We start from the raw sequence: 17,343 nt of genomic DNA, 5'->3' as shown, positions 1-17,343 counted from the left end.
CAGCTGACCTGGCCTCCACAACCCATTAAGATGGTTTGGGAAGAGTTGGACCTCAGAGTGAAGGAAAAGCAGCCAACAAGTGCTCAGCATATGTGGGAATTCCTTCAAGGCATTTGGAAAAGCATTCCTCATGAAGCTGGTTGAGAGAATGCCAAATTCCACAAATGAACTTTTAACAAGGCACACCTGTTAATTGAAATGCATTTCTCTCAACCATGAAGCTGGTTGAGAGAATGCCAAGAGTGTGCAATGCTGTTATGAAGGCAAAAGGGTGACTACTTTGAAGAATCTAAAATATATTTAGATCTGTTTAACACTTTTTTGGTTACTATATGATTCCAAAGGTGTTATTTCATAGTTTTGATGTTTTCACTATTATTCGACAATGTAGAAAATAATCAAAATAAAGAAAAACCCGGGAATGAGAAGGTGTGTCCAAACTTTTGACTGGTACTGTATATATAAATCATTAGTCCAAAGATGGATGTAGCAACTACAGATTGTCCCTTTTGTATCAGCATGAATTAGATTGAGCAATAAAAGGCCCACTTTTATTCCATAGGCTGGGATCCGCACTATGCAGCTGCTGCAAGAGCACATTTTTCACTGGCTGTCCACTGGTTTCAAAAACAATGATTGATAGGCAGCTTAAACTTCTTGAATTCAACCGTTATTGGGTTCAAATACACATTTAGATTTATGAACAGCCATCCACAACAACCACAATCCGTAAAGCGCAAATAGCTAAATGAGAGAGCAGCAGTGTGATTCACGTCAATGTGCTATGTAGATATCAATAATAAGTGATATCCGTATCGCCGTAGACTACACCGCTGTTGTCATCCTTACATCCAAGCGTTTATTCAAATTGGATAATCTTTGGATGACGACAGCAGTCGCACCATTGGAAGACATAGCTTGGACAGTAGCCTACAAAAGCCTATTCCTGCTCTTTACCTGGGATCCATCAAACCCATTTGGTGTGTCATCATAATGGTATCTGACTTGTGGTCAGACTCGCTCAGGTGGAACAAACTTGTGCCTTTTTTCAATGCTGATTTGAATGTCATTGAGAAAACAGAGAAGTGTCCAAGATTTTTTTTTGCAAACATCCTTTCTGTTTTTAAAAGACATCCTCAAAGTAATTGTCACGAATACTACCGAAGGTGGCTCCCCTTCCCGTTCGGGTGGCGCTCGGCGGTCGTCGTCGCCGGTCTACTAGCTGCCACCGATCCCTTTTTCCTTTTTGTTTATGTCTGTCTAATTGTTTTCACCTGTTCCTTGTTGGGGTTTTGGGAGGTGTACTATTTAGTTTCGTTTCGCCCGCTAGTGTTTGTGCGGGCTTATTGGTTGTCATTGTACGTAGGAGGTGTATCATTGATTTTGGGTTTTCGCTGTCCGGTTTATTAACAGTGGTCTTTGGGTTGTGTTTGCGCCTGTGTTTTGGCGTCACCCATTTTCGTACCTGTTCCTGTTGACTGTGGACATTAAAGCGTTTGTTCCCGTGAAACTTCTGCTCTCTGCGCCTGACTCCACACCCATCATTCTCCTGACGTTACAGTAATCATATAGTTTTTCAAAAGTATCTGTAATCTGATTACAATATTTTAGCTGGTAACGTAACGGATTACAGTTACCGTTTTTGTAATCCCTTACATGTAACGGATGACATGTAATCCATTACTCCCCAACCCTGCCTGTACATTAAATATATTCACTGATCGTGTACTCTACCTTGGCAAATATAGGTGTGGTTCAGGTATGAATGTTGGTGAAACATTACTTTTCAGTCATATCCAATACCAGGAGTATCAAACTCCATTCTTTGAATGATGCTGTGTCTGCATGTATGTATTACCATTATACACTTTAACAGTGTTTAACAATCCTTGTCCTGGGACATCAATGGTTACTCATTATAACCATGCAATAGACTAGAAACATGATTTAACTAGTTAAAGGCTGATTTGTAATTCATATACACAGAAACAGAATTTAAAAAACAGTTCACTACACTTCCTACAGTACGCATCATGTAAATACTCATGTATTCATGTCAATATGTAACTCCCTTCATCTGCATTAATCTGAGGACATAGGATAGGTGTAGTATTTCATCAAATGAGAGACTTAATTTCAACAAGTGGATAATGTGAAATGCTTTATTGAAAGAAGTTCATCATCCAAGTGTTATAAATACATAATACATGCATTATAAATATTATAATTGTAATATTATAAATTCAAGTTCAATCTGTACTTCAATGCACATATGGTGTGTGAATTATAAAAACAGAGGAAGAAAGAGGAGGTGGGTAGAGAGGCGTGAGAGAGTTTAAAAGACAGAAAAGGAAAGAGGTAAGAACAGAGGAGCAGGGAAGACTGCATATAAATAATGAATTACAGTGCTACCCTAATATTCTCTCAGTTCATCACCATTTCATAATAGTGTCTCTAGCGGTGTCTCCTAACAGCCTTGGGCCCCCAGTTGGCCCGAAGGTTATCTTAAGAGCGGGTGAGGTGGCGATGACGGGACTGGCTTCCTCTCTCACATCCAAAAATATCTGCAGACGAGAGACAGATGGATTGAGAGAGAGCATGATTAAGCATTTTTTAAATTGTATTCTTACACTGTCAGTCATTAATCATCAGGAGGTGAAATGCAAAACTGACCTTGGATCATTAACTCTGGGACTACTACATCTCTATCTGTATTTCAACGGATGGCCCTGGTCACCCAACCTTGCAGTGCCCTGCACGGTAACTGTAGGCAATCGTTTTGAAGGAATCTGTAGGAATATGGAAGATAATGTCATTATTCGACTTTAACATCACCAGGTCATTATGGATTACTAAAGTATAATATCCCTTATAACAAATCATGATAACTTCAGATAGATAGATGCATGTGCGCACACATGTGCATGTGTAGCATGTGACAATAGCAGGATCACATTAAGGATAGCATCACAGATGAATACATAAATACCACTTGAAGCTTGATGATGACTTGATCATTTGAATCAGCTGTGTAGTGCTAAGGCAAAAACGAAAATGTGCACCCCTTTGAGTCCCCAGGACCAGGACTGAGAGGTAAAATGTAATTAACTTAGCCAGTTATCTATACAGTATGTAAAGTTGGCTCGATAGCTAGCTAGCTATGTTAGCAACTCATTTGAGTTAGCCTGCACTGTTGCTAGCTAGCTAATAATACATCGTTTTTTTTTTTTACATTTTTGAAATGTATTTACTTACTTGAGTAGGTTCTCCCAGCCATGTGGACATTTGGAAAAAGGGCAGCAAAGTTTGTTTGTTACCTGAGTGGTTTAGAGCATGTTACTATTTACCTGTGAATAAATTCATGAAATGGAGAATGGAATAAGCTATTTACCCATTTAATAACCAGACTTTCATACAAACGTGCTATGCTGAATTCTTGACGCACAATCGAATGTGCTGCTATATGCTGCGATATGCTGCCAGCACGCCCACAAGCGAGCCGCTCCGGGCGGCCGAAGCGGCACGCGGCAATTTACCGCGTGCTAGTGTAGACGAGCCGTGACGCTCCATCTTTTGGCAATCTCGCTCCAGTCAAATTGGGCACGCTCCCCTCCAGCTCCGCTCACTTACTGGTACAGGGTGAGTAGGTCGAGGCCAAGCGAGAGTGATAGGAATAACATGTGCTTCATTAAAGTTCATTTTTTGGGCGTTCATGGCCATGGTTGTCAACTGAACCACAGGAATGGAAAATAAATCACATAGGATAGATGTTGTGGTGGTAGCTGCAGAGAAGTACTTGGGTGTATGAGATTTTACTGCAGAAGAGTTACAAGGTGTTTTGAACGATAGTGTCCCGTCTTCCCAGGCTGCTGGCCTGGTGTAGAATCAGATAGGGCCAAAGTAGTGGAAAGGTGGTGAGGTTTTTAATGGGGGTAGGGTTAGTTGGTAGGGCAAAAAAATTTCACAGTGTAAAGAATTCATACTACAGAAAATTAGGCTGGTACACAGCCAACACAGTAGGTGGCGGCATGCACCTATAACATTTGTTTGCGGACCGCCATTGTTACGGCTGTCGTCTTCCTCCTCTTCCTCGGACGAGGAGAGGAGAGAAGGATCGGTGGACCAATACGCAGCGAGGTAATTAGACATAAATGATATTTATTGAAACACGAAGACGAAATACGAAAACACTTGGAAATTACAAAATAACAAACACGACGTAGACAGACCTGAACATGGAACTTACATAACTACACGCAGAACTCACGAACAGGAACAGACTACATCAAACGAACGAACAGCCAAGACAGTCCCGTGTGGTGCACATACACAGACACGAAAGACACAGGAGACAATCACCCACAAACAAACATTGAGAACAACCTACCTTAATATGACTCTCAATCAGAGGAAATGCCAAACACCTGCCTCTAATTGAGAGCCATACCAGGCAACCCTTTAACCCAACATAGAAACACAACACATAGAAATGCCCACCCCGCTCACGCCCTGACCAATAAACACATACAAAACAAGAGAAAACAGGTCAGGAACGTGACAGCCATAATATCAAAGGAAAATAAGAAGTACTGTATCACAAAAATGATATGATTGATGCAATTTCAATGTTGCTTTGTGTATCACCAAGTTGACTTGATATTACTGCAACACTGTTCACTGCCTCCAAGTTGCTTGACATAGGCCTTTCAAAGAGCTGTCAGTCAAGGTGAGCTTATGAGTTCCCTGCCCACTCTGTCTGTCTACTTCCTGGTAGTTGGCCAAAAAGTACCTTTTCTCAAATTTTGAGCTTTTCTATCCAAAACAAATGTTATGGGTGTTATTTCAGTCACACAAAAGGCTATTTTACATGTCAATCAGAATGACTTTTCAGGACCTTTAATAGTTGAATATTTACCCATGTCCATTTTTATCTGTTTTGCCCTGCATTCACAGTCAGTTTGGAAGCCTTTGTTTAGGCCTCTAGAAGTGCAAGTGTTATAAAACACCAAATATTCATTAATATGTAGTAATATGCAATTGCATATAGTAAACCTGCTTGATCTGATCCATTTTATTTACAGTAAAATACTGTAGAAATAATTGTCTTACAGTTTAATAACCCCTTTAATGTATCGTACTGTGTTTCATTGCTCTGGCATCAAGTTACCGTGCATATCTCAGTATTGTATTGGCACTATCCAGATATAGTCAGAGATATAACATAAGATATCTTGTTGTAATTGCCATTCTTTTGAAGATCAATGTATCCTTAACTACAACAACATGTTCAGTAATGGTTTCAGAAACGTTTAACTGGCTGTGACATGTTATTTATACATTATTACCTTGGTTTAATGCACTGACTGTAAGTTGCAAAGAACAAGAGCGCCCGCTAAATGCACCTTGCTTTGTGCAAGGGGGCATTGTCATGCTGAAACAGGAAAGGGGCTTCCCCAAACTGTTGCCACAAAGTTGGAAGCACAGAATCGTCTAGAATGTCATTGTATGCAGTAGCATTAATATTTCCCTTCACTGGAATGAAAAATAGCCCCAGACCATTATTCCTTCTTCACCAAACACTACAGTTGGCACTATGCATTTGGGCAGGTAGCATTCTCCTGACATCTGCCAAATCCAGATTTGTCCATCAGACTGCCAGATGGTGAAGTGTGATTCATCACTCCAGAGAACGTGTTTCCACTGCTCCAGAGTCCAACTGCTCCAACAACACTCCAGCCGACGCTTGGCATTGCGCCTGGTGATCTTAGGCTTGTGTGCGGCTAACGGAGGTTATGGTGCTAACGAAGATTATGGCGCTGACGTTGCTTCAGAGGCAGTTTGGAACTTCGTATTGAATGTTGCAGCCAAGGAGAGGCGATGTTTACGCGTAACGCGCTTCAGCACTCAGTCATCCAGTTCTGTGAGCTTGTGTAGCCTATCACTTGTGGCTGAGCTGTGGTCGCTCCTAGAGTTTCCACTTCACAATAACAGCATTTACAGTTGATCGGGGCAGCTCTAGCAGGGCAGGAATTTGACGGTGCCACGTTGAAAGTCACAGAGCTCTTCAGTAAGGCCATTCTACTGCCAATGTTTTTCTATGGCGATTGCATGGTGTGCCTTGTTAAAAGTTAATTTGTGAAATGTATTTTCTTCTTAATGCATTTGAGCCAATCAGTTGTGTTGTGACAAGGTAGGGTTAGTATTTCGAAGATAGCCCTATTTGGTAAAAGACCAAGTCCATATTATGGCAAGAAAGCTCAAATAAACAATCCGCAAAAACCATCAAGTGCTATGATGAAACTGGCTCTCATGAGGACCACCACAGGAAAATAAGACCCCGAGTTACCTCTGCTGCAGAGGATAAATTCATTAGACTTAACTGCACCTCAGATTGCAGCCCAAATAAATGCTTCACGGAGTTCAAGTAACAGACACATCTCAACATCAACTGTTCAGAGGAGACTGCGTCAATCAGGCCTTCATGGTCGAATTGCTGCAAAGAGACCACTACTAAGGGACACCAATAAGAAGAAGAGACTTGCTTGGGCCAAGAAACACGAGCAATGGACATTAGACTGGTGGAAATCTGTCCTTTGGTGTTGATGAGTCCAAATGTTTTATTTTTGGTTCCAACCGCCGTGTCTTTGTGAAACGCAGAGTAAGTGAGCGGATGATCTCCGCATGTGTGGTTCCCACCGTGAGGGATGGAGGAGGAGGAGATGTTATGGTGTGGGGGTGCTTTGCTGGTGACACTGTCAGTGATTTATTTAGAACTAGCATGCCTACCACAGCATTCTGTAGCGATACGCCATCCCATCTGGTTTGCGCTTAGTGGGACTATCATTTGTTTTTCAACAGGACAATGACCCAAAACACACCTCCAGGCTGTGTAAGGGCTATTTGACCAAGAATTCGAGTGATGGAGTGCTGCATCAATTGACCTGGCCTCCACAATCACCCGACCTCAACCCAGTTGAGATGGTTTGGAATGAGTTGGCCTGCAGAGTGCAGGAAAAGCAACCAACAAGTGCTAAAATGTTTTATTTTTTATTTAACTAGGCAAGTCAGTTAAGAACAAATTCTTATTTGCAATGACGGCTTACACCTGCCAAACCCGGACGAAGCTAGGCCAATTGCGCTCCGCCCCATGGTTCTCCCAATCACGCACAGGAACTCCTTCAAGATGGTTGGAAAAGTATTCCAGGTGAAGCTGGTTGAGAGAATGCAAAGAGTGTGCAAAGCTGATATCAAGGCAAAGGGTGGCTACTTTGAAGAATCTCATATATAAAATATATTTTGATTTGTTTAACACTTTTGTTGCTTACTACATGATTCCATATGTTATTTCATAGTTTTGATGTCTCACTATTATTCTACAATGTAGAAAATAGGAAAAATAAAGACAAACCCTTCAATGGGTAGGTGTGTCCAAACTTTTGACTGGTACTGTATATATATTAAGAGATGACATAAATAGTCTTATGCACAATTTAACCAGGCGCTCTAGAAAGAGGTCCCATAGTGACTGTGCAGCATCCCGTTCATTCGACTCCTCTAGTATGGCAGATGTTGGTTAGCTAGGAGAACTGTGACTGTGGGTTTGGCAGGATTTGAAGGAGAGGAGGGAGTAAGACATTGAGACTGTGTGCTTGAGACAACATGTTGGATTGGGGGCAGGTGATTGGAGAGAGAGAGAGAGAGGGCTGCAGAACATGTGTGGTAGATACAGTATGTAACGTGATAAGAAGACAGATTGTGTGGTAGATATATATAAATGTATACATTGGACGAGGCCACAGATCCTCAGTCCCCCCCTGCCTCAGACCTCCCCTTTCTACAGATCCCCGACCCCCCCTGCCTCACTCTCCAGTATCCATGGTGCAATAGGGGGGGCCAGGGGCTAGGGTCAGTCTGTCACATCTGTTTTATGTGATGTCCTGTGTGATATTAGGTGTGCTCCTAATTCTCCCATCTCTCTCTCACCCGCTTGTATCGACCTCTGAAGTGTGCTAGTGTACATGGCGGTAAAGGCTTTTGAACAATGGCTGTGAAGCATTACTGGTGGCGTAAGACACAAGTCACGCTCGTTTTCTAAGGTGTGCTGTGAGAATTAAGCATCAGTTGTGCTGTTGTGTTGTAAAGTATGCTAGCAGAAGGCTATGTGTGCTGTATTGCGTGATGCAGAGCACTGGGAATTAGCTGATCTGTTACGGACCAGTGGTAGCTGGTGTGGGAGTGGAGCCTAAGTGAATGGAACTGTATTAAACACATCAAACGCATGGTTTCAATATGTTTTGGTACCATTCCATTGATTCCATTCCAGACATTACAATGAGTCGTCCTCCCTTTACCCGACTTCAGTACTAAATACATGTACATTCCTGCAGTGTAGTCCATGTGTGTTTCCTGGCTGTTGAAAATGAAAACATTGTTTCAGCTCTAATGAGAAAGACCTAATTGGAGTATTTCTCTATACGTCACTGGAGTCTACAGAGGGGGAATTAACAGACAGATAGGATGATGGAGGGATCAAGGAAAAGGAGGGCTGTATTTCTCGCAGTCTAATTAGCACTGTGAATTTGACTCTGATCATTAGACCTGTAGGAAACAACACCTGAATGTTTGGAGATGGTTTGGTTTAAATAGCCGCTCGGATGGGATGGTTGCTGGACGGTTGTCTGATAGTTGATTAGGGGTTGGATAGGGTTTGATTTGGTGTTGGTTTTTCCTCCCCGTTGCATGGCCGTTGGGTGTAAGAAAGGACAGGAGCCGGTTAGGGGACGGAGCAGGGGGAGGTATGCGCCCCCAGGGCCACCAACCTGGCTAATGGTGCTCATGGCTCTCATGTAGCTCTCGTTTCGCGAGCGGAATTTGGGCGAGGCCAGCAGCCCTGCCGGGTCCAAGCTGTCCAGGCTTCTATTGATGGAAACCTCACTCACCGCACGCAGGTAGCTGTGGCTCCGGATCTGCAACTTGGGAGAGTGCGACTCAGTGGAGATCCTGCAGAGAAAGAGGGTGAGAAGTTGGGGGTGAAAATGCGCTCATGAGAGAGAGCCAAAGGAAGAACAAATGAAGACAGAGAGAGAGAGAGAGAGAGAGAGAGAGAGAGAGAGAGAGAGATGTCAGGTGTCAGTCATAACATTATTAAGCACTAAAAAGCCAGGCAGAGGGGGGAGAAAGAAATAGGGCCTTCACAACTCATCCCCCAGACACAAGGAAAGAGTGTATGTTTATGTATGCATGAGAGAAAGAACGAGGAGAGAAACAACAGGAGAGGCTGTGTGTGTATGTGTGTGTGTGTGTGTGTGTCAGAGGAGGCCGGTGGGATGAGTTGTAGGAGGATGGGCTTAGTGTAATGGCTGGAATGGAATAAATGGAAGGGAGTCAGCCATATTGTTTCCATGTGTTTTTCCATTCCAGTCATGATGATGAGCACATCCTCCTATACCCCTTCCACCAGCCTCTTCTGGTGTGTGCGCGCGTGTGTGTATAGAAAGAGTATAGAGAAGTAGAGCACTCTTTCTGAATATTCAATCGCTTCAGGACCATCCCATATCTAATCAACGAGCGCATTGTTTAATACTCACATAAGCTTTGAGTGTCCTTGGAATATCTTTTGATTCGCTTGACAGAGTGGAGAAAAAAGGACTTGGGCAAGCTCTGATGCATGTAAGTAGTGGGGAGATGAAAAGCAGTGTGTGCGAAGTAGAGGTTCAAACACACACACACACACACACACACACACACACACACACACACACACACACACACACACACAACACACACACCCAACACAAACCCACACACACACACACACACACACACACACACACACACACACACACACACACACACACACACACACACACACACACACAGCTCTCCCTCAGAGGAATCTGAAGGGTGAGCTCATTAGCCCTAACCTGCAGTCACCAAGCAGGTGGAATCACTCAGCACTTTCACACCTGTGTGTGTGTTCCATAAGTGTGTGTGTGTGTGTGTGTGTGTGTGTGTGTGTGTGTGTGTGTGTGTGTGTGTGCAGCAAGTTCCATATACACTAAGCGATTAACACATCGCTTAGTGTAAAACCTTATTTGAATATTTCCCAGAGTACCTTACCTTTCAAGTAAATTGTGCAGTTAGCACCCATGACTGTATTTGTTAGTGACAGAGACATGGCTGTTGCATTCATCCACTTCCTTCATATTGCCTCAACCAAGTCAGATCCTAAGTGTATATGTTGCAAATAAAAACAAGTTCTTTAAATGTCATTAAACAGTTGAAACCATGTTTTTCATGAAATTGGATGATATTTGAAGGAACTCAGATCAAAGTATGAAAAAATGACTGTTGCTTGTACATTGACAAAATGTGATCAAAAATGTCCTTTTCCTCTCCCCATGTCAAACACTTGAATTCATTATTAAGGGGACAAGGTGACATCACCTTAACTCCAATTTTATTACACCAACGGTAACATATTTACCTCATTTAAAGAAGTACCGCCTTGTAAACAACATCGGAGAAGGTGTGGTATATAGCTAGATAGCTACTCTGCTGGTGCTAAGATTTGACCGTAAGGTGTCAGCAAATAAAATGGAAAGTTAACCCTATTCGTCAATGGCAAAGATCAGGGGCGCAACTTTCACTGGGGACACTGTTAACTGCATGACAAGAGACATGCCATATGGGAGATGTACAGTATATACAGTGCAATTGGAAAATATTCAGAATCTTTGAGTTTTTCAACATTTTGTTACATTACAGGCTTATTCTAAAATGTATTCAATTCATGTTTTTCCTCATCCATCTACACACAATACCCCATAATGACGAAGTGAATACAGTGTTTCTGGAAATCTTTGCAAATGTATATAAAAAAAGAAGAAATTTTTCAAAGAAGAAGTTTTCAGACCCTTTGATATGAGACTCGAAATTGAGCTCGGGTGCATCCTGTTTCCATTGATCATCCTTGATGTTTCTACAACTTGATTGGAGTCCACCTGTGGTAAATTCAATTGATTGGACATGATTTGGAAAGGCACACCTGTCTATATAAGGTCCCACAGTTGACAAAGCATGTCAGAGCAAAAATCAAGCCATGAGGTCGAAGGAATTGTCCGTAGAGCGCCGAGACTGTGTCGAGAAACAGATCAGGGGAAGGGTACCGAAACATTTCTGCAGCATTGAAGGTCCCCAAAAACACAGTGGCCTCCATCATTCTTCAATGGAAGAAGTTTGGAATTACCAAGACTCTTCCTAGAGCTGGCCGCCCGGCCAAACTGAGCAGTCGTGGGAGAACAGCCTTGGTCAGGAAGGTGACCAAGAACCCGATGGTCACTCTGACAGAGCTCCAGAGTTCCTCTGTGGAGATGGGAGAACCTTACAGAAGGACAACCATCTCTGCATCAATCTGGCCTTTATGGTAGAGTGGCCAGATGGAAGCTACTCCTCAGTAGAAGGCACATGACAGCCCGCTTGGAGTTTACCAAAAGGCGCCCAAAGACTCTCAGACCATGAGAAACAAGATTCTCTGGTCTGATGAAACCAAGATTGAACTCTTTGGCCTGAATGCCAAGCTTCACGTCTGGAGGAAACCTGGCACTATCCCTACGGTGAAGCATGGTGGTGGCAGAATCATGCTGTGGGGATGTTTTTCGGCAGCAGAGACTGGGAGACTAGTCAGGATCAAGGGAAAGATAAATGAAGCAAAGTACTTTGCTCATGAAACGCAGGAGTGGCTTTGGGACAAGTCTCTGAATATCCTTGAGTGGCCCAGCGAGAGCCAGGAATATAACCCTATTGAACATCTCTGGAGAGACCTGAAAATAGCTGTGCAGCGACGCTCCCCATCCAACCTGACAGAGCTTGAGAGGATCTGCAGAGAAGAATGGGAGAAACTCCACAAATACAGGTGTGTCAACCTTGTAGCGTCATACCCAAGAATAATTGAGGCTGTAATTGCTGCCAAAGGTGCTTAAACAAAGTACTGAGTAAAGGGTCTGAATATTTACGTAAATGTGATATTTCATTTTTTTTTTTTATGTTTCAATTGCGTAAGTTTCTAAAAAAAACTGTTTTTAATGTCATCATTATGGGGTATTGCGTGTAAATTGATTTGGGAATAAAAAATTTAATCAATTTTAGAATAAGGCTGTAACAAAGGGGTTTGAATACACTGTATGTGACCCACCATCTGGATTCAGTCCTATGTAGAACATCTTGAAACAGAATTTTCTCCCCAATTGGTAGTTACAGTCTTGTCTCATCAATGCAACTCTCGTATGGACTCGGAAGAGGCGAAGGTCGAGAACCACACATCCTCCAAAACACGATCCCAACCAAGCTGCACTGCTTCTTGACACAATGCAGGCTCAACCTGGAAGCCAGGCACACCAATGTGTCCGGAGAAAATACCATACACCTAGCCACAGGGACATCCCTGCCGACATCCCTGCCAGCCAAACCCGGAAGGACGCTGGGCCAATGGTGTGCTGCCCCATGGGTCTCCTGGTTGTGGCCAGCTGCGACAGAGCCTAGACTCAAACCACGATCTCTAGTGGCACAGTTAGCAACTGCGATGCAGTGCCTTAGACCACTGCACCACTTGGAAGGCCCCTAAATGGCCTTTTTTACATTGGACAAAAGTAAAGACACAGAGCTAGACAAAGCATCTCACTGCAGTTGAGGAACAATGGGAAGGTAATTCGGCTTTGATAGTCGATTAACTTGTAACCCCACTTTTTTGAAAATGGTTCATGAATATTTTTGGTACACCTACTGGAGAGCTCTTTGTCTACACCAATTCAGCATCGTTCACACCCTCTTAAGCCTTAGCCCCAACCATCTCTTTAAGGATTCACATGTGAGGCCATGTGCTAAACAGAGTGAATAAGGTAATGTCGTAAACAACCAAAGATTCAAGACTAAAAATGGTGAAAGTAGTAGCAAAGTCCTTGGCCTGTATCCTAATCTGATTTTGGTGCAGGTCATGGTGTTCTTCACATTACCGTCTCTGGTAAACACACACTATATAACAAAAAAGTGTATTTGTCAGATGCACAGAATACAAAAGGTGTAAACGGTACAGCGAAATGGGTTCTTGCATAATGGAGTCTTTTGTTTAGATGTTTAGCTAGCTAAACAATTAACCATAATCCCAACTCATACTACCATGCACCATGCATGAATCTGCAGGAGCTAAAGTTAACCAACTAGTTTCAATGTCAGCTAGCTAGCTAACATTAGGGTATAACTAGCAATGCAAATGTCTTTCTAAGATACGAAAAATATTACTACACAGATCATACACAAAGTTAGCTAGTGAGCCAGCCAGCTAATGTTAGCTAGCTAGCTAGCTAATAGTATGCTTTACCTTGCAACGAAATCAACTTTGACCCGTATACATGGATGAACGCTTCTAACCTCTCTGTCATGGCTGCCCTTAGTTTGAAGAAGTAATCCGGAGACCGKTGTTTTATACAACAGCCTTCTGTGTTCTCTTTTAGACTCTCTCTGCATTTGGCAATCGTCGCTCTGCTTACACCGGGCCTTCCACTGATTTAAAAACTCCGTCAACTTCTTCCGTGATCACACTGTTGATCGGCGTTTCTTCCCCATCACTGTCATCAGAAGACTCTACAATGTTTGGTTCRACGAAAACGGTTCCACCAAAATCAGGGATTTCATCATCGTCTGATTTACTTTCAGTCAGAGAGTGTCAGCATGCCACGGTCGTCCTCCGGAAAGTAGTCCATCACAACTTTTCCCCAGTGATCTTTGTCGATAGCGCCATTAACTTCAGGGCAGCAATGTTGAGAGCAGTAGCAACAATTTTTAAGTTCTTCATAATATCTTTTWAAAAAACTATGTGGTGAAAATGATTATCCACACATGCTGAGCAGCTTATGTTATAGACAGAAGCATGCTGCATGGCAGACCAATCCAATACTCATCTCTCGGCATATCCAGCCCATCCAATATCTCAGCCAATCATGGCTAGCAGGAAGGTTCCTGTATTTTTCCGTGGCTATACCAACTGGGCTCGTAATTGAACAATTATATTCGTATGTACATATGGTATAGAGCCCCACAGTGGCGGTGTCATAGTACTCATAAATCGGAAATGTTAGAAGGACTTCAAATAAGGGCTGTGTTTTGTGTAGGCTTTTCCTGGTGTGACGTTTTGGTAACCATGTAAATCTGTCTCGGACAAGACTTTTATCACTATATTCTGATCTATTAACTCTCAGATTAAAAAATGCTAATTACAGTCAAAGTAGACATAGTGCAAAACTACAAATCCCTGCAAGCTCCTGCACATCATCTCTAGCTGACACCTATGCTAACAGGTATTGTGTCAATTTAAAACTTCCACAAGACAGTTCACAGCCAATTTATTCATCACTACTAAAGTTACTGGAATGATGCCAATCTCCTTGCAGGCCTGACCTGTACCATGACTGGCAGGGTACTGTATTAGGGTTACACTAAGCCTCAGAAATAGAGCGTGTGAGGTATGTCATTTATTGTCATAAATATAATTTGAATGATAACATTCATCTAGGAACTAACTTGGTAAAGGCAACAGGTTTGAACTTGAATGAATTCAACAACTATGTTTCTGTCACTAACAAATACAGTCATGGGTGGTAACTCTACATTTCACTTTAAAAGGCAAGGCACACTGGATAATTATACTAGAGGCATGGCTTAGTGGGGGCATGGCTTTCAGTTAGTTATTTTTGGCCACCTGTGAGTGGAAGCGTTGAACCAGTTTAAGTGTTGAACTGTTAAACTAGTTTAACTGAGGAAGTACAGTTCCCGCTCAGCCCAGTCAAAACTGTTCGCTGCTCTGGCACCCCAATGGTGGAACAAACTCCCTCACGCACGCCCAGTTCAGCGAGTCAATCACCACCTTCCGGAGACACCTGAAACCCCACCTCTTTAAGGAATACCTAGGATAGGATAAAAGTAATCCTTCTACCCCCCCCCTTAAAAGAGTTAGATGCACTATTGTAAAGTGGTTGTTCCACTGGATATCATAAGGTGAATGCACCAATTTGTAAGTCGCTCTGGATAAGAGCGTCTGCTAATGACTTTAAATGTAAATGTGGTCTATGGTAGAGGTATGATATTGCCACATAACTGGGTGTGTCACTGTGATGGTACCTTATGCATTATGGAACAATAACTAAAGGCGCATAGCAACTATTTGTACCCATTTATGAACAAGTATAAGCCTTTTTTGTAATTGTGTAATACTCTTACAATAATGGCCTGAAACCTAGTTTACACTAAAATGGTAACCTGAATGTCATAATTAACAGTCCACAAGTCACATTGTGCTGGCTTGTAAAGTGATGTGTAACTCTTATTGGAATCCAGCCACAGTTGAGATATCTGACATATGGAATTTAAAAATCACCTGCAATCTGGATTCAGAATGACAGCCAGGATCAGAAAGACTATTATGAGACTACCTAAAGTATGTAATCTGGAACAACCATTTCAGTAATGGTTGCAATAAATCCAAGTAACATATTGGATTAGTTTAGAAAATGTATGTAATTTATATTTGCGTAGCGTTGATATTGAAACAWTTTTTTTTAAATCGACCTGCAATAGAGCATGCTGGGAAATATGATAATGACGGGTGTGTTTTTGGTTCACAGTGGTATGAKTTTCAGGCCCCTGTAGGGTTAAATATGTTGTGTTAAGTATATACTGAACAAAAATATCAAGGCAACATGCAACAATTTCATTGATTTTTACTGATTTACAGTTCATTACAGTTCATCAATTTCACATGACTGGGAATAAAGATATGTATGTGTTGGCCACAGATACTGAAGCGTAAAAGAAATGGGCCTCAAGATCTCGTCAGGGTATGTTTGGGCTTTCAAATTGCCATCGATAAAATGCAATTGTGTTCATTGTCAGAGCTTATGCCTGCCCATACCATAACCTTACTGCCACCATGGGGCACTCTGTTCACAACGTTGACATCAGCAAACTGCTCGCCCACACAACGGCATACATGTGATCTGGAAGTTGTTGGACGTACTGCCAAATTCTCTAAAACGACGTTGGAGGCAGCTTATGGTAGAGAAATTAACATTCAATTCTCTGGCAACAGTCCTGGTGGACATTCCTGCAGTCAGCATGCCAATTGCATGCTCCCTCAAAAGTTGAGACATCTGTGGCATTGGGTTCCATGACAAAACTGCACATTTTAGAGTGGCCTTTTATTGTCCCCAGTACAAGGTGCACCTGTGTAGTGATCATGCAGTTTAATCATCTTCATGATATGCCACACCTTTCGTGTGGACGGATTATCTTGCCAAAGGAAAATTGCTCACTAACAGGGATGTAAACAAATTTGTGCACAATATTTGAGAGAAATATTTGTTTTTTGCGCATTGGAAAATGTCAGCTTTTATTTCAGCTCATGGAACATGGGACCACTTTACACTGGTTCCAGTGTGTATATGGTCCCACTCTTTCAGTGTTGATTTAACACTGTAGAATTGCTGTGGTGTGTGTAGGTCCAGAGATACAACTCCACCATTCATACGTATTGGTGTTATGCAACATATGAAAAGTAAATAGCTTACTGTCTTTCCAGGATACATTATATAAGTTCAACAGCATACAATCGTTGGACAAGCAACATGACATGACACAGAAGTTCATGTGGAGCGAGTTCAATCGTTTTCAAACAGGACACACACACATGCGCATGTACACACACATCCTCCTTCTCTCCTGTGACTCTCTCCCTCCAGGTCCGGTCTTACTTAATTATGTATGCCCTCCTTAAAACAGAGTGTGGTTACCACAGTGAATCCCAACGTGATTACTGATTCTTGGATAGAAGGAACGTGGGGCAAAAGAGCGACACACAGGGACTGGTGCACTGAGGGGTGGAGACAGAGGAAGGGAGGAAAAGGAGAGGAGAGAAGATGAGGGGGTGAGACAAGGGGGGTGAGACAAAGGGGGTGAGACAAGGGATGGGAGAGTGGGGCAAGAGGAATAAGCATTGATCCTAAAGGTAGAGGGAAAGAAGGAAATAGAGAGGGTACAAAAAACTTGATCTGAATGTATGTATGAAGGACCTCTATCCCTCCACAGTCTCCATGCATTCACCGACTGATCACCCCCTGTGAGACTGATTACGATCAGGAACATATTTATTGTGTCCAATCAAATGCCAGAGCCTGCCTGCCTGCAATCAACATGACTTCAAAGGGGGTTGCGTTATCCTGGAGAGGCCCATTGGAACAGGTATTTTTTAATGAACACATGCTACTCAGTAGGCCTGTGTGTGTGTGTGTGTGTGTG

The 17,343-nt window shown here is 42.5% G+C and overlaps 1 pseudogene; it reads right to left on the bottom strand.

Annotated features, from left to right (window-relative positions):
* Window positions 1-17,343, bottom strand: part of LOC111973571 (disks large-associated protein 1-like) — a 230,971-nt pseudogene that overhangs the window by 65,030 nt on the left and 148,598 nt on the right.

This window comes from Salvelinus sp. IW2-2015, linkage group LG14 (genome assembly GCF_002910315.2).
Source record: "Salvelinus sp. IW2-2015 linkage group LG14, ASM291031v2, whole genome shotgun sequence".
In the NCBI taxonomy this organism is placed as follows: domain Eukaryota; kingdom Metazoa; phylum Chordata; class Actinopteri; order Salmoniformes; family Salmonidae; genus Salvelinus; species Salvelinus sp. IW2-2015.
This window is presented reverse-complemented; position numbering and strand designations above follow the sequence as displayed.